The following is a 23,027-nucleotide window of genomic DNA, read 5'->3' as shown; positions in this document are numbered from 1 at the left end:
TTTTTTTTTTTGGATTTTTTTTTCATTTGCACTATATTTTTGGGTTGTGGACTTTGGGACTTTATTTTTTACAAACCCTTCGGAAGGGTGGTTTAAATATAAACTGTTTGCAGAGAAGGACGGCGATTATGATATCGCCTCGGCCCCTCGGGTTCGTACATGACATAGGAGTCGTGGCCTGAGTCGACTTCAGCGGTTCATCCCCCGTCTGGTACGGGAGGTAAGTTTGTCGAAACACTTGTGAATCCCCTGTCAGCAAGTTACTGTATTCCTCGTTTGCATATATGCTGAGGATTTGAAAACGGCTTCTTTAATTTCCTAGTAAAGGGCAAGGACTGGCCATACAAGATAAGGGTTCGGATTTCATCACCATTCCCTTCTTGCCCTCCTTAGGAAAACGAAACCAAACGCGAACCTAAGCCTAAAATTTGACTAGAACGAGACCTATAGGGTAACGAGCTTAATAGGAAAGTCATTCGAAAAATATTGGTTACTCTTTTAAGCATGCTTCAAAGTTTATGATGGTTTCTGTGAGTTGAATACGCCGCCTTGTAACGCCGGTGAGGCCTTGGGTATCAAAGCTCCACTAAGCTTCCCTCATCTCGATTCAACTTACTTAAACTCGGATTGATTCCAGAGGGGTTTGCTTAGATTGTAATGAATTCCCTTTCGAAGGATTAAAAGCTGGTCTAGAAACAATCTAAATGGATCCATCATGCTTTTTGTTTGCTAGAAATCAGTAGGTTTGTTGTGGTGGAGTCAGCCTTGTTTGTGTTTGCATAGAACTTCCATTCCTTTTAGGATTTCTTTCTTTTTATTTTGTTTTTCTAGTGTATGCCCGAGGTCGTTAGAAAACGGGCTTGGAAAAGAGATAATCTAGGTCGATTGATTAGTGAAAAACCTAGTAGTTCTTGTTGTGGAAGCGGGGAGCTCGAAGACTCTTCTTTTGAGAGCCCTGTTTTTGGAAACTTCAGTTTTGAGAATCTGTCTCTTCGTGAGGAAAATACCCCTAGTACTTCAGTTGTGCCAGTGATGGCAACTTTGAAAGATTACATGTTCCCAACTAGGTCCACCCGAGCTTTGTGCATTAAATTGCCAGCCACTACGGCTAATTTCGAGATAAAACCTAGTATTCTTCAGATGATCCCTATATTCTTATGGAAAGATGATGAGAACCCTTATTTTCATATTAGGGACTTTGAGGAAATTTGTGGGACAATTAGAATAAAAGACCTTACTGATGAAGTCTTGAAACTTAAGATGTTTCCCTTTTCCTTGAGAGATAAAGCCAAGACATGGCTGAACAACCTACCACCTGAATCCATTGAAACATTGCAGGAACTTATTGCTGCTTTCTATATAAAATTCTACCCTAAGCATAAAACTGCATCTGTTAGGCAGAAAATTAGTGCTAGTGTGCAACAAGAGGGAGAGTCTCTTTATAGGTTTTTAGAGAGATTCAATGATATACTATCCCAGTGTCCTCACCATGGATTTGATAAGATGAAACTCGTAGAGATTATTTATGATGGTCTAGACTATTCAACCAAAGCCATGGTTGAGTCTATGTGCGCTGGTGAGTTCACTAGTAAAAGTGTTGATGATGCTTTTACCTTCTTAGGAGTTATCGCTGAAAAATCCCAACAGTGGGAGTCTTGTGTTGAACCCCCCAAAAGACTCTTGGTCAATAGAAGTAGCACCAATGTGGTAGATACAAGCTTCGGGTCTGATGCTAAGTTTGCTTCTTTGTCTAGAAGGTTAGAAGCTTTGGAATTGAATCATCCTAAACATAGGTCTCTTGTTGAACCTGATGATAGGTTTAGAGCCTCTCAAGTGTCTAGTTGTGGAGTAGAACCCAATAACTCATTTTTGGGAAGGTCAGGTTAGTGAAGAGCAAGCCCATGCTGTCTATAACAATGCTAGGTTTGAGAATCGTCAGAAGTTTGACCCATACTCAGAGACTTACAACTCTGGTTGGAGAAACCATCCTAATTTTTCTTGGTCTAAGGGTCAGAATCAAGGACAGTCTAGTAATTCTCAGCCTCCCTCAGGTTTTGGTTATGCTAAGAACTCTTCAGGTCAACCCCAGTTTCAGAATGAGAAAAAGATCTCCACCTTAGAAGAAACCCTTACTATGTTATAAAAGAACCATGAGATGTTATCAAAGAACCACTATAGTTTCAAGAAGAAACCAAGCAGAATTTTAAGAATAATTCCCAGTCTCTTGCTAACTTAGAACTTCAAGTCGGCCAAATAACTAAGTTTCTTAGTGAAAGATAAGATGGAAGGTTCCATAGTCAAACTGATCCTAACCCTAAAGGAGAGAAATCGTACAATCATGCGAATTCTATAACAACCCTTAGGAGTGGAAAGAAAGTTGACAATAAGGTTGCCATGCCTGATAGTGAACATGCTGTAGTTCACCCTTCTGAGCCAGAAAATGAGGAGACTGATAGAGTCTCCAAAGAGACCAATGAGGGTCATGCTGAGACCGGCTTTGTTCCCAGAGTCTCGTTCCCCCAGCTGCTAGTTCCAACTAAGATGGAGTCCAACTTTAATGATATATTAGAGGTTTTTAAGCAGGTTACTATCAACCTCCCATTGTTAGATGCGATTAAGCAGATTCCCGCTTATGCCAAGTTTCTTAAGGATATGTGCACGCGAAAGCGAAAACTTAGTGTCCAGAAGAAAGCCTTCATATCTAGCCATGTGAGTTCTATTATTCAGAATACCACTACTCCTAAGTATAAATACCCAGGATCCCCTACTATTTCTTGTACAATAGGTAAATACCATGTCGAGAAAGCTTTGCTTGACTTAGGATCCAGTGTGAACTTACTGCCATACCATGTGTACCTTAAGCTAGGACTTGGTGAGATGAAACCTACCCAGATGACACTTCAGTTAGCTGATAGGTCCGTTAAAATTCCTCGTGGTGTGATCGAGGACGTTCTTATTGAGGTCTACAAGTTTATTTATCCAGTGGATTTTGTTATCCTAGATACCCAACCTGTCCCTGACCCAGAGAACCAAATACCAGTGATTTTAGGTCGCCCGTTTTTAGATACATCCAATGCGATCATTAACTGTCGAAATGGTATTATCAATTTGTCTTTTGGTAATATGACTATTGAGCTGAACATTTTTAATATTAGTAAGCTACCCTATGAACTAGATAACTCGAGCATAGAAGAGGTGAACATGATAGGAACATTAGTCGAGGAGTCATTACCAAATACTTTGTTAGAAGATCCATTAGAGAAATGCCTAACCCACTTTGGGATTGATTTTGATGATGACGATGCGATTAATGAGGTGAATACTTTGTTAGAGTCAACCCCTTTGATAGACACTAGTAATGGCTGGAAATCTAAGTTCGAACCTCTACCCGTTTCTGAGTCTACCCTAGTTCCTTCGTTAGAAAAGCCTCCTAAGTTGGACCTTAAACCATTACCAGATTCCCTGAAGTATGTGTTTTTAGTCCCATCTGAAACTTTACTTGTGATTATAGCATCCGACTTGGATAGTGATCAGGAAAGTAGGCTAGTGACCGTCCTTCAGAATAACAAGGAAGCTTTAGGGTGGACCATAGAAGACATTAAGGGTATAAGTCCTATTGATTGTATGCATCAAATCTATTTAGAGAGTGACACCAAACCTTCTAGGGAGATGCAACGTCGACTGAGCCCTAATATGAAAGAAGTAGTTCGAACCGAGGTTCTTAAGCTGTTAGATGCAGGCATTATCTACCCCATTTCAGACAGTAAGTGGGTCAGCCCCGTTCAGGTTGTTCCCAAGAAATCTGGTATTACTGTAGTCCAGAATGATAACAATGAGTTAATCCCAACCCGTGTGACCACGGGTTGGCGTGTCTATATTGACTATAGGAAATTGAACAAGGTCATCAGGAAGGACCACTTTCTCCTGCCCTTCATCGACCAAATGCTAGAGAGATTAGCTGGACGTAGCCATTATTGATTTTTAGATGGATACTGCGGTTATAATCAGGTTGTTATTGCCCCAGAAGACCAAGGGAAAACCACTTTTACCTGTCCCTTTGGTACCTTTGCGTATAGACGCATGCCTTTCGGGCTATGTAATGCCCCTGCGATCTTTCAGCGTTGTATGTTGAGAATATTTTCTGACATGGTAGAACGGTTCTTAGAGGTCTTTATGGATGATTTTTCAGTGTTTGGTTCGTCTTTCGATGATTGCTTGCATCATTTGTCATTAGTTTTGACTAGGTGTAAGGAAAAGAATTTAGTGCTTAATTGGGAGAAATGTCACTTCATGGTTCGTTCAGGAATTGTTCTAGGGAATATCGTATATTTGAAGGGTATAGAGGTAGATAGAGCCAAAGTTGATCTTATTAAAACTTTACAGGTCCCAAAAACTGTAAGAGATATTAGGTCATTCTTGGGGCATGCAGGTTTTTATCGTCGATTCATTAAGGATTTTAGCTTAATTTTAGACCTCTTTGCAATTTGCTTGAAAAAGACGTTAAGTTTGTCTTTGATGATGCTTGTTTAGAGGCTTTTGAGAAGCTTAAGAATTTACTCACTACTGCCCCCATAGTCTAGGCACCCAACTGGAACCTACCCTTTGAGATCATGTGTGATGCTTCAGATTATGTTATTGGTGTTGTGCTAGGTCAACGAGAAAATAAGTTACTTCATGTGATTTACTATGCTAGCAAAACTCTGAATGATACCCAGTTGAATTATACCACTACGGATAAGGAACTATTAGCTATTGTGTTTGCCTTAAACAAGTTTAGATCCCACCTCTTAGGTTCTAAGGTCATAATCATTACTGATCATGCTGCTTTGAAGTGTCTTCTTTCCAAGAAGGATACTAAAATTAGATTGATTAGATGGATCCTATTGTTGCAGGAATTTTCCTTAGACATTAGAGATAAAAAAGGTGCAGAAAATGTAGTAGCAGACCACTTGTCTAGGCTTGTTATGGATACCCTTCATGATTCTCCTCCTGTTGGGGATAGTTTTCCTGATGAACAACTGTTCTTTGTTACCCAAGCACCTTGGTATGCGAATATAGTGAATTATCTTGTTACTGGTCGAATGCCCCAACATTGGGGTAAACAAGATCGTTATAGGTTTTTAGCCGAGGTGAAGCATTTCTTTTGGGATGATCCTTATTTGTTTAAGTATTTTACATACCATATTATTAGGAGATGTATACCTGAGAGTGACCAGTCCAGTATTATTTCCTTTTTTCATGATCATGCTTGTGGGGGTCACTTTAGTGCTAAGAAGACTACTGCTAAGATATTGCAGTGTGGATTCTATTGGCTTTCGTTGTTTAAAGACTCCCATAGTCACTGTGTTACTTGTGAGCGTTTCCAGAAGTTAGGAACCATTTCCCGTAGGAACATGATGCCCTTGAACCCTATTTTAGTTGTTGAGGTCTTTGATGTGTGGGTATTGACTTTATGGGTCCGTTTCCTAATTCTTTTGGTAACCTTTACATCCTTGTCGCTGTAGACTATGTATCTAAGTGGATTGAGGCGGTTGCGTGTAAAACCAATGACCATAGGGTTGTGATTGAGTTCTTGAAAAATAATATACTTACACGTTTTGGTACACCGCGAGCTATAATTAGTGATGGATGGTCGCACTTGTGTAATGGACCTTTTAGGATTTTGATGAAGAAATATGGTATTACACATAAGGTAGCTACCCCGTATCATCCACAGACTAGTGGTCAAGTAGAGGTTTCCAATAGGGAGATAAAACATATATTAGAGAAAATTGTTAATCTTAATCGGAAAGACTGGTCGTCTAGGCTTACTGATGCCTTATGGGCTTACCGTACTGCGTTTAAGACCCGCATTGGAATGTCGCCTTATCGGCTTGTGTATGGAAAGGCATGTCATTTACCTGTTGAGTTAGAACATAGAGCTTATTGGGCTGTTAAGAAGCTTTTCACTTGACAAGGCAGGAGCCCATAGGAAACTCCAGTTCAATGAGTTGGAAGAGATTCGTATAGATGCTTACGATAGTGGGAAGGAGTATAAGAACAAAGTGAAACTTGTGCATGATAAGAATATTTTAAGAAAGTCATTTTATCCAGGTCAAAAAGTTCTTCTGTATGATACCCGCTTGCATCTTTTCCCTGGGAAGTTACATTCTCGGTGGACGGGTCTTTTTATTGTTCGCGCTGTCTTTCCTCATGGAGCTGTTGAGATCGAGACACCAGATGGTAGTAGTTCTTCGAAGGTTAACGGTCAGAGATTGAAACCCTTTTTAGAGCCCTTTCCTACAAGGGATGTTGAGGAGGTCCCTCTGGAGGACCCTGTTCACCCTTGATTGACCATCGAGGCGATTGTATGTTGTATATTAGTTTTTTATTTTTCTCTTCACCCATGTACTATCTTTCCGACTTCTCTCTTTACTGATTCCTCATGTTACTTTGCTTTTTGGTATTGCTCTTTCATTATAAACATTGAGGACAATGTTAGATTTAAGTTTGGGGGTGGGAAAGAAACTTTTTGTTAGCTTTTAGTTGCAATAAATAAACTCCAGAGCCTAGAAAGTTATGCTTATTAAGGTTGGCACTAACCAATCTAAGTGGATGGGAACATCTTGGTTGTAGGAATTGAGGAACCAATCTGATTAGATGGAAACATCTAAAGAGTCTATTCATAAAATCACAGAGCTCAGGTGTTAGAATTAAAAAAAAAAACATGGTAGTTTCGCCATAACTCGTTGAATCCTAATCCCTTATGTTTTTATTTCTTAAGTGATTTGGTGGGGCACACGACTCAATTTATTACCATTGCTAGGTGAAATAGAGTGATTGAGATACAAAAAAAAAAAATCGAGACCAAACCATCAGATCAACCGGAATAAATTCAATAAAGTCGACCACTGGTGCCCTTGTATATGCCAGTTGTGTTGACCTAGAGTTAGGTTTATCGACCACTGGTGCCCTTGTATATGCCAGCTGTGTTGATATTGTCAGACCGGTATCTCAGTCCATTAGGATAGGTTCATCTTGGCAGAGGCCTTCAGACAGATATGGGAAACACCGTTCACTTTAAACCATCTATTTTTCTTTATCCATCTTCTTAATCATTCCATGTGATTGGTTGACTCCGGTTATGATGTCTAGAAACTATCTGAGTAGAGCTCTGTCACTTATATATGAATTATAGTATGCTGAGTGCAAACTCCTGTACAACAATTGGAATTTCGCATCAGGGTACTTCCTCCTATAGTCAATGTTTGTATGCCAACCAAGGAGATTCTTTAGTGCCTTCCAAGGTTCTGCGTAGATAGCTAGGGTCTGGAGTAATGGTTTTGTGGGTACACCTCTGGTAAACCCTCCCGAGACTATATCTCGGTCGCTAGGGCCACCTAGAGAGTTAGGATTTTATTTTTCTAGATTACTTTTGCTCGAGGACTTGCAAATAATAAGTTTGGGGGTATTTGATATACACATATTCGTGTCTAATTTGTCCTCAATGTTCTGTATTGTTGGTACTCGATTTCGTACTTATTATGGTGTTTTATGTGTTTGTAGGTATTTTTGGGAAATAAACATTTTTGGAAAATTCGGCTCGAAAAGTTGCTCGGGGCACCCCCGGAAAAGTACTAAAGGCACCCTCATTTTGGATAAGGGCACCCCCAGGCACCCAGCTGTTAAAGGCGCCCATACTCTGGATAGGAGGCAACCATCATCTTCCTCATTTGAAACTGAATTTTGGCGGTAAAATGGAAAAACAGAACTGTGTGATTTTCGGTCGATGTTTGACGGAGAGTTTGGGAGATTATAGAGCATCACAGAGTCGAGAAAATCAAGTTGCAGAAATCACCATTTCTGCTACTGTGAAGAACACGAAGAACAAAAGACCCACAGAGACAGTCGTTTATCAACAGTGACAACGACAGAGGGGTGAGGGTCGTATGTTACAACATCAGCGACAGTTTACATATATCGTTCTCTGTAACAGTTAGGTTTGTAACACTTATAACTGTTACAAACCCGGTTTTTAATAGATTTTCTCCATTTCATCTTTGTAAACACCCTTTGAGCAATAAAAATGAATTTTGAGTGTGTTTCCATCATGATGATGAGTTAATTCTCCCACAACCAAGGCAATGAGGAAGCTATTCACGCATGAATAATTTGTAACTATTTTATTCTCTCTAATTTATAATTTATAATTCACTCAATCACTGCTTTGCAGAGTTTTAAATTGTTTGCATGATTTTCTTAATTACTTGTGATTCAATTTGATAGGTTATACTTTGTTTAGATAATCTATGCTTAGGGAATACAATTAATATTTGAGAATTTGCCTGATTATTTGTGAGTTAAGAAATAAGAGACTTAAAGATAATTAGAGTTTGTGGTTATTTACCATCATTCATTCATGTGTAATAGTGGAATCAGTGTCTTGGTTATTTTTAAATCTTGAAATTAATTTTGCAACAAGTTTTCTATTTTTAAGTTTTATAAGTCTAAAATCTTTTGCTTTCACAAATCTCAACGAACTTACTACTACAACAACTCAACTTGAAAATCACATCAACAACAAGCTAAAAGAAGAATCCAGCTCTATCCTGAACACGAACAACGATGAGATAGACGGTTCATGATCCTCTCGGAGCATAGGGTCCCCGAGCTTGTGATCAACAGCTTCCTTTGCATCATCGGAAAGATGATTCTCTTTGCGAAGATCCTTGATTTGAGATTTTATGAGACCAAGGTCAGAGACAACCTTTTCCAGCTCAGTTTTTACCACATCAAGACCTTTTAGAGTATCGACAAGATGTTGTTTTGCTTCCCCAAAGTACTTAAGAAAGTGATGAACAACTTCAGCATAAATCATATCATCCTTTTCAACATTCTCATGAACATAGGCAAAGTAACATGAAGCATTCGGATGATCTTCTTCTACAAGGGTTCTCTTCTTCTTAGACTCAACAAAACCTTCACCAAGGAATCCTCTTGCAAAACCACCATATCAAGATGAAGAAGACATTCTTGGCAACCCAGAAATCAACCTAGAGTATGCGTACGTGACGTTTGTAACTCAATATGTGAGTATATAAGGGTTTTCTAAGGAATGGATTCTAGGGTTTTCTTAAACAGGTGACTCGTGCCAGAACGCGGTCATCCGTTTGAGTACAACATGACCCCCAAGAAAGAATAAGGCCCAAGAGGGACTTTTGCAACAAAAGACTCGAAAAATTTCAAAGTACAGGAAAGCAATTTTGAGCATAATTGTAGCAAAAATCTAGACTCAAACGAAGACTTCCTAAAGAAAACAAAGAAAAAAAATTAAACACAATAATACTTTAAGCACAACAACTTTGCAAAAAAAAGTTTATCTATGGATGATAAGAAGATAGCTCAACACAACAGACGCAGATGCCAAAAGTATACTTGATTATTAACACATCTTACTCAACAGGGTTTTTATGAGTAAGCTCTTCAAACCTTGTGATTAGTTAGCACAAGTATGATCCATGAGCTCATCAAGAGATTTGTGTTTATAGTCAAGTCTCTCTTTCCTCCTGAATCTAGAGAGGGATCCCTTTTTATGTGAGAAATTATCATAAAACTTACTGTCATCAAAGTACGAGACATAGTTTGAGTTTTTACCCGAAGAATTTTAATTTGACGAGGAAGACAACCTGTTGATGAATTCTTTATACCTTTCAATTATATTTTTCAGATTATCTCTCATTTCATCAATTTCTATTCTTCCTCCTGAACTTCCTTTCTCATTAGGGACATCGTTATTTCTAGAGATCGTTACACGACCTTCTTTTAAATGATGTTTATTACGACGTCTGTTTTGTTGTTGAGCATTCGAGGAACTCACTGAACTGACTTTACTGGTAAAATACACAGGGTAGGTGCGAAAACCAATAGGTTTAGTCATACGAATGTGAGTTACACCTTTAAGAATTAAATATAAGGTATGTTGAAGTTGATCCAAGGAGTCTTTTTTCAACTTAGAGGTTCCCTTCTGTTTAACAGAACTTTATGTCTCACAGACAAGACATACTTTCTGATCATCAGACTGATTAGATAGTATAGTCTTAATATCATCGTTAGAAGATTTCTTCCCTCCATTTGATGTGCAACATCTTTGGGTGATGACGACTTCAGACACATCCTTTTTACTGGAAGGGGCTTCCGTTTTTACTTATGAGCAAGAACCATTAGTTGTGTCAGGAGTACTTGGCATATTAGATTGCTTTGAGCATCCTTGAATAGAGAGTTTACTCAAGCGATGTTCAATTTCCAAGGCATCTATTCTGAGGCTAGCTTCAAGAGCCGTACACGAAGACTGAACTTCAGTATTACTTTGGATTTGCAATCTCTTATTACACCAAGTAGAACATTGACATGGTGCTTCAACCGATTGAATCTATCAGCTTGGATTCTAACAAGGTTTAGAATCAGTTCACTCTCTTTAGCTTAGTCTCATTTATTAATAGAGATGCTATCTTTCGAAGGGTAATCGGGATCACTCATGCCGATGTTAGTCTGTCTCGTCAGAACACAAGGTTCGTCTATATTCGATATTGAAGAATCTTTCTCTTTAACAGATTTTAACGAGATAAAACTTTTATTTCTGGCGACGCGTTTATCAGAGATAGTACTCTTGTCCATAGAGTCATATCGCTACAAACACAGACTTGTAAGGCCTTAAATGTGTTTGCCTACTCTGATACCAACTGAAAAGGAGGGGGTCTAACAACACCACCCAATATTTCGCTTAGCAATCTGTATGGACTAAATCCGAAATACTTTATAGAGAATCAACTAGACAGTCAGACTCAATCTAAGTTGAAGTATCTCAAGGAGTTAATATCTCTCTCTTTTTTTGATTTACTCGAGCAAATAGAAATTAGCGAGTCCTTAATCAAACACAAGGAATAACTTGGATGATACCAAAGACCAATATCCAAGTGTCAATCAATATCAATCAACAACCGTTAGGTCGGATTCTCCAATTGATTGATCTAACGCACAACCCGTATTATTTCAATTATAAAGATAAAACAATATAATGCGGAAATCGAAATAACACAGACACCAGAAATTTTGTTAACGAGGAAAACGCAAATGCAGAAAAACCCCGGGACGTAGTCCAGATTGAACACACACTGTATTAAGCCGCTACAGACACTAGCCTACTCCAAGCTAACTTCGGACTGGAATGTAGTTGAACCCCCAATCAGTCTCCCACTGATCCAAGGTACAGTTGCACTCCCCACGCCTCTGATCCCAGCAGGATACTGCGCACTTGATTCCCTTAGATGATCTCACCCACAACTAAGAGTTGTTACGAACCAAAATCGCAGGCTTTGACAAGAAACAAATATGTCTCACACATATAAGTCTATCAAAGGATCAATCTGTCTCCACAGATAAACCCTAAAGTTTTTGTTCCGTCTTTTGATAATAATCAAGGTGAACAGGAACCAATTGATAATCCGGTCTTATATTCCCGAAGAACATCCTAGATTAATCAATCACCTCACAACAATCTTAATCGTATGGTAGCGAAACAAGATGTTGCGGAATCACAAACAATGAGACGAAGATGTTTGTGATTACCTTTTATATCTTTCCTATCGGAGATATCAATCTCAAGCCAATCAATCTGATTGTACTCGTACGATAGAAGATGCAAGATCAGATCACACAACTACGATAAAAGTAGTATCGGTCTGGCTTCACAATCCCATTGAAGTCTTTGAGTCGTTAACCTGGTTTTAGAAGAAGAAAAACAAAGGTTAAAGGAGAAACGACTTTAGCATGTAAAACTAGTATCACACCTAAGGTGTGGGGATTAGTTTTACACAATACTAGATGTCTCCTTTATATAGTCTTTCAAATCAGGTTTTGCCATCAAGTTACCTTGGTAACGAAGCAATCAATATTCACCGTTAGATGAAAACCTGATTTAGATTCAAGCTAATATTTCTCAATTGTTATATCGAAAACCTAGATTGTTATACACAATTGAAATGCATGTTTCTAGGTTTGTTAACAGTACCTAAACGTATGCACTTGTTGGTTCAACAATAGTTAACCCAAAGGTTAGCCATATGAGCATCTCATATCAACCATGTTCTTCTTAACCATAACTAGTTCAAATGACTCAAATGAACTAGTTAGAGAGTTGTTCAATTGCAAGGAAATCTTATGTAACTACACAAGACACAATTGAAGCAAAGATGATTTGATTCACTTGAATCGGTTGAACTTTATAGCCACGGTTTGCATCCTGCATTCCTTAGTCTTTATAAGTTTAAGTTCAAAAATTATCTTCAGATATACAACCTTCTTAAGTTCGCAGACTAGGTTCGCGGAATTAAGCAACCGGGAAGAGTTTACAAACTCCAGCATAAAATCTCGGCAAAAACTTTCCGTCGGTTCGCGGACTGGGTTCTCGGACTAGTACACGCAGCTAGTTTGTCAACTCCAGTAGAATTTCTTTGGATGAGAAGTTCGGTAGTTCGCGGACTTGGCTCACGCCATTCTACCGGTTTCTCTTGATCAATAAATTTCACAAACTTTGGTTCAAGGAATAGGACTTATGCACATATGTGTTTCCACAACAATACTTATGTCCATCATTGGTTATGTAATCTAAACTCTCATTCCAATCATTGAAACATTCTTAGAGGACGTTATATAGTTTTTACACCATTTCTCGTCAAAGCAATTTTCAAGATGATTGAAACATACTAGGTAAAGATAAACTTGGTCGAAGCGAAACGCTGACCAACATATATTTCGAGATATAGATAGGCGAGGTATACTCGGCTCGAAATACCAAATGTGTATAATCTAAGTCTATATATAGCATACGATTTTTTGTCTTAAGAAGTAGGAGATAGAATAGATAGACTTTTGAGTGATAGATAAGTTCAAGTCTTCACATACCCTTTTCATCGAGAAGTTCCACCGGTTCCTCTAGTCCGAGGATTATCTATAGTAGACTAGAAATCAAGACTTATAGTTTTGATCACTAACATTGACAAACATGCTTGAGATAGCAATGCATGTGAGGTCGACCGAGCAATGCTCTAACAATAATCATATAGTTCTATTGAATGGTTCTAGGCCCATTATGATTCTACACATCTTCATTACCCATCTCTTGCATTTCTAAAGGTCTACTATTTCAATTAGGTCGATTCTAAAGTCCAATAGCTAAATCTTATGAACATCGAACATCCACAAATTTTTAGAGGAATCAAATGCTAAACCAGACAATAAGGGTCCAATACGTCAGAATAGGAAACTAACTATAATCCCAAGCCCAACAAACCATCTCCATAAACTAAGACCCGATCCATCTGGTCAATTAACGGTCAACGAGGTCAATTAACAGTCAACGTAAGTCATGGTTAAAGTCCAGGGTAAATGGTCAAAGAAACCAACTCAGTCAAGGTTTACTGAGTCAAGTTGGGTCAACTGAGTTAAACTGATTCAACTCAGTCAGATAGTCTGAGTCAGGTAAGTCAGCTAGACTTACTGGGATGACTAACAGGTATAAACTCTATTACAATTACAAGAACATAATCATCTTGGTTCTATTCAGTTACTCATTACACAAGTTATTCCCTTTAAAATAATTCTACAACTTCAATACAAAAACAGAACAACTTCATCATTCAATTCCAAGTAAAATTCATGCTTACCTTTAGGTAGCAGTTGCAATCCCATCTACATACATCCATATCAGTGATATCACAACCAACCCCATGAACTGCGACATCATCACCACTATAAGTTAAGTTCAACCCCATTCCTATATTCTAACATAATTCCTCAACACATTTACACAACCACCATCTTCCACTTTTCCTTTCATTCCATTCCATAAGTAGCAGTATATACAACTAATATTCTTAACTCAAACAACTCAAACTGCATCTCAGAACAGTATCACTAACCAAACAATTTCATATCCTTCAACATCAAGTCTACTCCAGCACTGCCATTTCAAAGCACCAACACCAGCCCCATTACTAAACCAATCTGTTGCAATATCCTAACACTCATCTATATCTTCAATTCCTCCCAATTAACTCGAATTATCAAACGCAGAACAATAGCATAAGATTCTTTACTTAACTCAACTTCAGTATTACCACCTACACAACACTCCACCACATTATAACTATAAGTCCCATGAACAAATTCTAAGCCTTGTACTTCTTCATAAGTTGCTACCACCTGCAAGAGTATCTCATATCTCAACATCATCTCAGCTTGCATCACAACTCAATTACAAACTCTCACAGCCTATTCAAACTCAGTTCATATCAACACCATCAACATGACACATTCACTGTTGTAACTCAACTCTCAACACAACCACCTATGACCATAATTCAATTCCAATCCAAAACTTATTTTCTTCATCATCACTAACTGCGGATAACCTAACATAAGACAATGCTCTGTAACACAAAAAAACTTCCAAACCCCATTACATACCCAACTCAATCCTTAGATCAGTTATCAACTACACAAACTCAATCAATAACACTAAATAACTTCACTGAATAGATCAGAAGAACAATTACCTCAAGAAGATTCCTCTCAGACAAACCATTAAAATCTCCTCCCTTAGATGTCAGTTCACCACATCCAACATCCAAGAACCTTCATTAAAACGAAATCTAACCCTTATCCTCAACTTTGAGTTATTCTTCAACCCCATACTCCAATTCATGACAAACCCATCTTAAGTTCCATCTAATTCATATCTAATCGAGCTTCTAAATAATCTTCTGACAAACCCTAATTATTTGATTCTTCTACAAAAAACCTTCAAAAGTGCAATTTAACCTCAACCCGTTGTTATTCATCTACCCGTAACTATATTCTTCATCTCTCGATCTTAAACTCATTTTCATCCTTAACTTCATCGATTCACAGGGAAACCCTAAATACAATTCATCTCACATTCGAACCCTGGCTGCTCTTCTTCATAGACATCAACCATACTATCTCCTTAATCATCTATTAGTATCACCAAATGATTATCATCATCAAGTCTCACTCAAATCTTACAATTCTCCCACGGAATCGCCAGAGGCGAAGAACAGAAGAAGAAGGAGAAAAGAAAATGAAAGAGAAATAAAAAATCTCGACCTTATCAATATGCTTTTGAGTTATACACAAAGGGTGCCCTGATAAGAAAAGTCGGTTGCATTGATAACACTTTAATATGAAATGACCATTTTACCCTTCACCTAATATAACAGATATCTTCTTCGTCCGATATCCGAATGACACACTCGAGTAGTCCATTTCGCCTAACTTTTCGAGATCTATCCAGCGGCACTAGTTTCGTATCCAAATCATTGTTAGATTAATATCTATTAATTAACGTTCATATTAAACTAATCGAGTTATTAGCGACTAAGACGTCTCTTGACTAGTCTAATAACGTTGACGAGCTTGAGGTTCCTTACAGTTTTCCTTTCTTTTGGTACTGGTTAGGTTTCATATCCTTTTTTTAGGTTTCAAACTCGCATGAGTTCGAAACCCTGAGCTTAACAATCAAACTTTCAAGAGAAAATTCTTTAAACCTGTGACGCAAAATCATTATGAAAATCTTTCTAGTTAGGTGGCAACTTGTCAATCATTACAGCTACTTGAAATTGTTCATCAATTTTCATACCTCCGGTCAGTATTTTATGGACAATTTTATGAAGTTCATGAGCTTGTGAAACAACTGATTTATCATCCACCACTTGGTATTTCATATACCGGCTTACAACATACTTTTTTGAACCAGCTTCCTCGGTATCATACTTTTTTTTTGTAAAGCATCAGTTAGAACATTAAGGATATATTTTTTTGCAGTCAAAATCATCATCGACGCATTTGTTAATGACTTTATGTTTTTCCTCAGGAGTTTGAGAAATAGTTACTTTGGCATCACCGATAGGAGGTGGATCAGCAATAAAAACATCATTAGCAGCATAGGTACTTGTCTTATCAGAAACATGTTCCAAGGTTCCAGGATGAACAAACGACACAATCAGATGCAGCTTAATGAGATAAAAGAACATCTTTTCTTTCCATCTTCTTAAATGCAACACTTCAAACTTGAAAGGTTTGTTCGTACTATCAACACGCTTCCTTATATTATCCATCATAGAATAATCACCTTAAAATTGTTGGAACAATTGCACACAAAATGAATCACACAAAAACAAATCTCAAACAGCTGAGTCGCGGACTATGTCGCTCCATTTAAAGTGTTTCGCGACTCTGCTGCTTGATTGTGCTAGCAGTCAACTCTTTGTCGAAAACCCTATGGCATAAACAGTTGATAAATCTCTTGTTCGATTTCTCTGCACTGTGAGAAATCGAACCAACAACTACTCTTTCGGACACTTGCTCAGAACTCAAAATTATAAAAATGTTATATCTTCGTCTTTTCCAAAACGGGTCTTTTATAACTTAAAATAAATCATTACAATTTAGTGAGAATACATTCGGCTTTAATTCACACATAAAATCCTCTTACCAGTTAATTAATAAAATTAATTGAAAATAAGTTTTACCTTAAATGGAAGTTTAAGTTAAAAACATCGAAAATAAGTTTCTGAATCACCAACAACTCCCAAGTCCCCGCTCCCGGACTAATGTAATCAATGCTTATACAATAGCAGTTTTCTAGATTTGATCTGTTGGGATCAACTAATGGCTGTGATCTCACCTTCCTTTTCCAGTATAGTTTTCTAGATTTGATCCAACGTCCATCCATCTTCATGTGCCACGTGGCCGTTATAAATATAATATTCTTCCATGTACGTCTTTATTTCCTTTGGCTCTTCCTCTGTATACACCCATAAACTCCAACGATACCCCTTGATCCACGTACCACCGTAAACTATCTTCCTACCCCGTCAAACTGCCCAAAATCATATACCCTCAACATACAAATTACAGAGTACTACCAAAGAGTATTATCTTTATCTTCTTTTCTCTCTTCACAGATCTTAAAAGATACAATGGAAACAACACTTATTCTCCTTCTTCTCTCCTTCGATCTGAAGATAAAACCTCTAATTGGAAAGGCCTGAATTGGCGGAGATTGATTGAAGAACTTGCAAAGGGACGGTCTCCAACAAGATTTACCAAATAGGAGATATATATGTCCAGTTAAGTAACTGGGAATATGGTTCATTAATTGATGAAAAAATTGAATATGCTTATGTAGATGTTGTTGTTTTGTTTAAATTATGTGTTAAATTGTTGAGTCTAGCCAATCCAATACACACTTGTATATGTATATAGTATACATGCCCTAGTGGAAATATATGGGGTGGAACTTGAACCCAATGTCTATAGTGTGGGTGCCCAAAATAATACCATCATACTATTTCTCTAAGTTTGAAAAAATAACACAAGACTATGTTTTTAAATATATACTCCAACATATTCTCATATTATGGCACCAAATTATCACATTATCCGTAAATATGATCATTTATCTCGATTTTTTGGTCGAAACTCTAGAAAGAAAATGAATCAAAAACAGCAGCAGCTGAGGCAGCAAAGAAAAGAAAGGACAAGACTGTAAGGAAATGGTGGGTTTCCTAAATTGGGTCAACTTCCATATATAATATGGGTTGCCTAATGGACCATGGTTGTATGAGTTGGTTTCCTAAACCAAGGAGGCTAATACTTGGGAACCAAGTTTGTGACTCCTATATAAGGAGCTCTAGGCTAAGTGTTTTAGTCATGCAATCCTCAATGTAAATCTCGTAGAGATGTGAGGGATTCATCCCACATATTGAGGTGGTTATGTTAGAGACCTAACGGTGGAAGGAGTACATCATTATGGTGTTTATGGGATACTTATCGATGTTGGAAGATATGTCGTTATGGAGTATTCATATGGAGATGTTAGTAAGACATCTTGTTAAGGAGAATATCATCTTGGTGGTGCTGGATTGGATTATTGGTGTTAAGCTGAAGGCGTCCATGATAATCTATATCAGGGTGTGCAGAGAAGATCGTCTCGTTGTGGTTGATAATGTGGTAAACATTATCTCGTATGGGTGAAGATGCTACTTTGGATCTTATAGGGTGCTTGTGAGAGTTCTTATGTTCGGTCACGTTGTGGTGAGTCGATGGATTGATTTAGTCAATCAGTTGTGTAATTCTCAGTGGTGATTCTATAATGAATAAAGAGGTCGTAGCCGTTTGGTGGATGTAAACAATATTACACACATTGTGTATATTGTTGAACCACGTTAAATCCGTGAGTAGTTTACTTCTTGTTGCTTTGTCTATGGCTTGCATCTATGTGGTTCTCTTTCTCTTCTTCTTATCCCAGATCATAGTAAGGTTCATGGAGCAATCCGAGAGATAAAGTGTTTCTTGTTAGCTAATATGTTTCTGCAAGATTAGCACGTAGATGGCTCTGAACCCCAACTATCGGTATCAGAACATTAGGTTAGATACCCCAATAATTGGTATCATAGCTATAGGTTGGGTAGAAGCTAGATAGTTTGTGATCTTTTGATTATTGCCGATGACATGCAATCGAAGAGTTGTTTTTGTTATACACCATTTGAAGTCGATCGGAGCTAGTTGAAGTGCAAGACCGTTGTGAGAAACAGGTTGGTCTATTTGTGTTGCGGATACATTCTTATTTTGGTAAAGACCCATTGTGATGAATTAAAAAGGTATCGCTTGGACACTTCAAGAGTTTAAAGAATAAAGATACAATAATACAATGTGTATGGTGGTGTGGCTACGGGAGCTAGCGCATACTACTTGGAGAAAACACGGTGCATGAACTCGAGTGGGTTACTATTTCGGCGTGTTTTTCCATCAACCTTTTATTATACATTGGCTATTTGATTTCCCGATGATCAGTGTGAGACTTTCTGTTGGAGAGAGCAACATTATAGCAATGATAATATTTGGGGGTTTGCTCATCTGCTATAGTTATTGAAATTGATTTCAATAGTGACATAGCCTGTAGAGATGAAGGTAGAAATTTCTATTGAGAAATTTTGTTCAGCAACGATATAGTTTCCGTCAAGTTATAAAAACAACAACGTCTTGAATTTCTTGGAGCTTGAGGAAGTTACCTAAGGTTTCAGATGATGGCTGGGTGTGATTGGGTATTTGTGTGAGGACGGATTATCAGATTTTGGAACGTTGATGTACGTTTTTGGAGCAAGATTGGTAAAGGGATATGCATAAGACAGAATGTCTAACTTTATGCATTGTTACGAGGGTAGCAGTGAATTCTTCGATGATGGTCACAGTTCTATCCGAGTATGTGGTTTGATTGTCATGAAGTCGAAACTACATGCTTTCTTAAGAAATTGATAAAAGACTATCTTCACAATTATGCCTGTAAAAGCACATTGTTGTCAAAGACCGTTAAAGTTGCTGAGGTGATGTAGAAAATGATGGTGTGTCAGTTGTTGAAGTCTCTATGAAGCTGGACACGTGTTTGATATGTATGCAATGGTTGGAGATATTATGAGCTTTTTTAAAAGAGTTAAACTGAATTGGGGAAATATGATCGTAGAATCATGATCCAATCGGAATAGGCTCGTAAAGCAAGATTCATAGATATGAGCTCGAGATTGGCACGTAGTGGAAATGATCCATGGATTGGTTGTATTTGGTGCCAGTTAGAGTCATGCTCAATATGCTTTGGTACATACAAGATAGTTAGTTTCTTGGAAGCTAACATGGAGGCTGGTTATTATAAACTAACCTGAAGTATCTCGTTAACTCGCTTTCATGGAAATGCTCGTGGAAAAGAGCAAGTATGTGATCAGTTGTTTGAAGAATCAATTGACTAGGCTGGAGTTTAGAAACGAAGATGAAGACTATGGTTATGCTAAGGTAATGCTTAGGCATACACATGAAGGCCACTTTGGTAGTTTTATTTGTTGATCGATTATTTATGGATGTCAACCCTAAAGGATGTGGTGCGCAACTTGGAGTTAGTGGCTCAGAATAGTGGAACATTAACTTAGGTAGATCAAGGCATGCCGAGATGGAGTTGTGCTCATGGTGGAGCAAGTTTCAAGAGGTAGCGAAGGCTCAAAGGCGCATGATGACTGTAATTAAGTTTGATTGGTAGCATATGGACAACGATCTTGTATGGTCTGATTGAGTTGGCATGCAATACACCTAGAATTGTGCCAATCAATGTGGAGTTGTTAACATAAAGGAGTAAGGTGTTTCTCAAGATGTTGCATAACGGATGATCATATGATGATAGTTGTTGAAATAGTCAGATTTTTCACCGTGGTGGAGATTTGTACAATCCCCGGTAGGCTGGATTGTTAAGTCTGAGTTGGTGACGTTCAATTTTGGTTTGATCTCTTCTGGTGGAGGTTCTATGGAACAATTTGGATGAACTACATTTCGGTTTGATTCCTATTGAGGATATGTAGGAAACCAGTGATGGTGCAATCGATGTTCAGAAGATAGAGGGATAACAGTTGATCGTCTCATGCATGAATGCATGATCCGAGGTGGAGAATTGTAAGAAAACAGTGGGTTTCCTAAATTGGGTCAACTTCCATATATAATAATACGGGTTGCCTAATGGACCATGGTTTCCTAGTATGAGTTGGTTTCCTAAACCAAGGAGGCTAATACTTGGGAACCAAGTTTGTGACTCCTATATAAGGAGCTCTAGGCTAAGTGTTTTAGTCATGCAATCCTCAATGTAAATCTCGTAGAGATGTGAGGGATTCATCCCACCTATTGAGGTGGTTATGTGAGAGACCTAATGGTGGAAGGAGTACATCATTATGGTGTTTATGGGATACTTATCGATGTTGGAAGATATGTCGTTATGGAATATTCATATGGAGATGTTAGTAAGACATCTTGTTAAGGAGAAGATCATCTTGGTGGTGCTGGATTAGATTATTGGTGTTGAGCTGAAGGCGTCCATGATAATCTATATCAGGATGTGTAGAGAAGATCGTCTCGTTGTGGTAGATAATGTGGTAAACATTATCTCGTATGGGTGAAGATGCTACTTTGGATCTTATAGGGTGCTTGTGAGAGTTCTTATGTTCAGTCACGTTGTGGTGAGTCGATTGATTGATTTAGTCAATCAGTTGTGTAATTCTCAATGGTGATTCTATAATGAATAAAGAGGTCGTAGCCGTTTGGTGGATGTAGACAATATTACACACATTGTGTATATTGTTGAACCACGTTAAATCCGTGAGTACTTTACTTCTTGTTGCTTTGTTTATGGCTTGCATCTATGTGGTTCTCTTTCTCTTCTTCTTATCCTAGATCATAGTAATGTTCATGGAGTAATCCAAGAGATCAAGTGTTTCTTGTTAGCTAATATGTTTCCGCAAGATTAGCACGTAGATGGCTCTAAACCCCAACAAAGACTTGATCGACCTATTGAAAAAAATTTAGTAATGATGATGATGAGTATGATGGTGAAGGAGGATGAGGTACTTCTCCCAAGTTGATATTCTCCCAAGTTCATATGCAGATTGTACTAGTATTAACAATGAACTTATTTTATGATGGACCTCGGTAAACATAATACAAATTTGTAACCCTTTTTTTTTCTTTGGTAAAATATGTGAGTCAACTGTAAGCCAAGGTTTCAGTTATAATTTTAAAGTAATTTTTTGTCGCTGACACTAGTTCTTGGCCTATGTGTTTTATACAAAAAATTTAAATAGTTTGTTTTTTCTTTGAATAAAATAAGTCAATACCTAGTAACCCATAAAATAAACTCTTATTCTTATTTTTTATATTTTTTAAATCATGTTTCTTAATATACATCAGGTGAAGATTATAAAAATTGTATAATTGTTTTGTTGCACGATAACCCATAAGTAAGATTTTGGAGTTTTTTCTTACTGAACATTAAGAAAAATTAAAACATTCGGAATTTTTTCTTACTAAAACATTCAGATTTTTAATATTATTGAACATTAACATAACTAGGTGTAAACTGGAACAAATGGGTTTAGATTACGCCGTAAGTTATATGAGTAAAACAATAGTCTACATACTAACAATTTTATTTGTTAATTATAAATTTTATCATGACAAAAAAGAGAGAAAAATTATCACTCTTTTGGGGATAGAGGAGTTATTATTATTGTGTAAATGAAATAAAATCATTCGAGATAAAATGAGCTTGAAATATAACTAACTGATTGCAGATGTACTTGTGATGTAATTGCACTTATAATAACAAAGTTAAAATGGTGTTATGTTTTTATTTGTTGAATAAATCAAGAGATCAATTGTCAAAGAACCAAACAGGTATTCAGAAAGGTTTTATAACGTGTCTATCATCTAGTTCTCAGTTCTGCACCAAAATTTAATAACAACACACTGACAAGATTGACAAAACACTAAAAGTAATATATATTGTTGATGGTGGTTTTTATCTTAGGTTAAAATCGTAAAACCTTACATCTGACATGACGTCACCATGACCACTAGCGCATTTATTGAATCAATCAGCATGCCTACGTAAGAATTACCAGGGTACCTTTTTTTTGTATATATGTGTCATGTTCTACGGCAGAACCCTTAGTATTGACCGACATCATCTTCATATATACCAAGCCCTAATTCAAACACCACTGTGCCAATGGAAAACCATGCCAGCCATGTCTCCACGCCAAGGCATTCCAACCATGCCAGCCGCACCACATGTGCCAATGACATGCCGTGCCAGCCACATCTCCGCGCCAAGGCATGCCGACCATGCCAGTCGCACCGCCGTGCCAATGGCAAACCATGCCAGCCACGTATCCGCGCCAAGGCATGCCAACCATGCCAGCCGCACCACATGTGCCAATGGCATGCCGTGACAGCCACATCTCCGCGCCAAGGCATGCCAACCATGCCAGCCGCACCACCGTGCCAATAGAAAACCATGTCAGCCACGTCTCCGCGCCAAGGCATGCCAACCATGCCAGCCGCCACCGTGCCAATGACAAACCATGCCAGCCACGTCTCCG

General features: G+C 37.9%; 1 pseudogene; it reads left to right on the top strand.

Moving 5' to 3' along the window:
- Positions 1–23,027, top strand: part of LOC113291025 — a 169,349-nt pseudogene that overhangs the window by 83,666 nt on the left and 62,656 nt on the right.

Source organism: Papaver somniferum, chromosome 6 (genome assembly GCF_003573695.1).
Source record: "Papaver somniferum cultivar HN1 chromosome 6, ASM357369v1, whole genome shotgun sequence".
NCBI lineage: Eukaryota > Viridiplantae > Streptophyta > Magnoliopsida > Ranunculales > Papaveraceae > Papaver > Papaver somniferum.
Note: the sequence above shows the minus strand (reverse complement) of the source record. Positions and strands in the feature narration are given on the sequence as shown.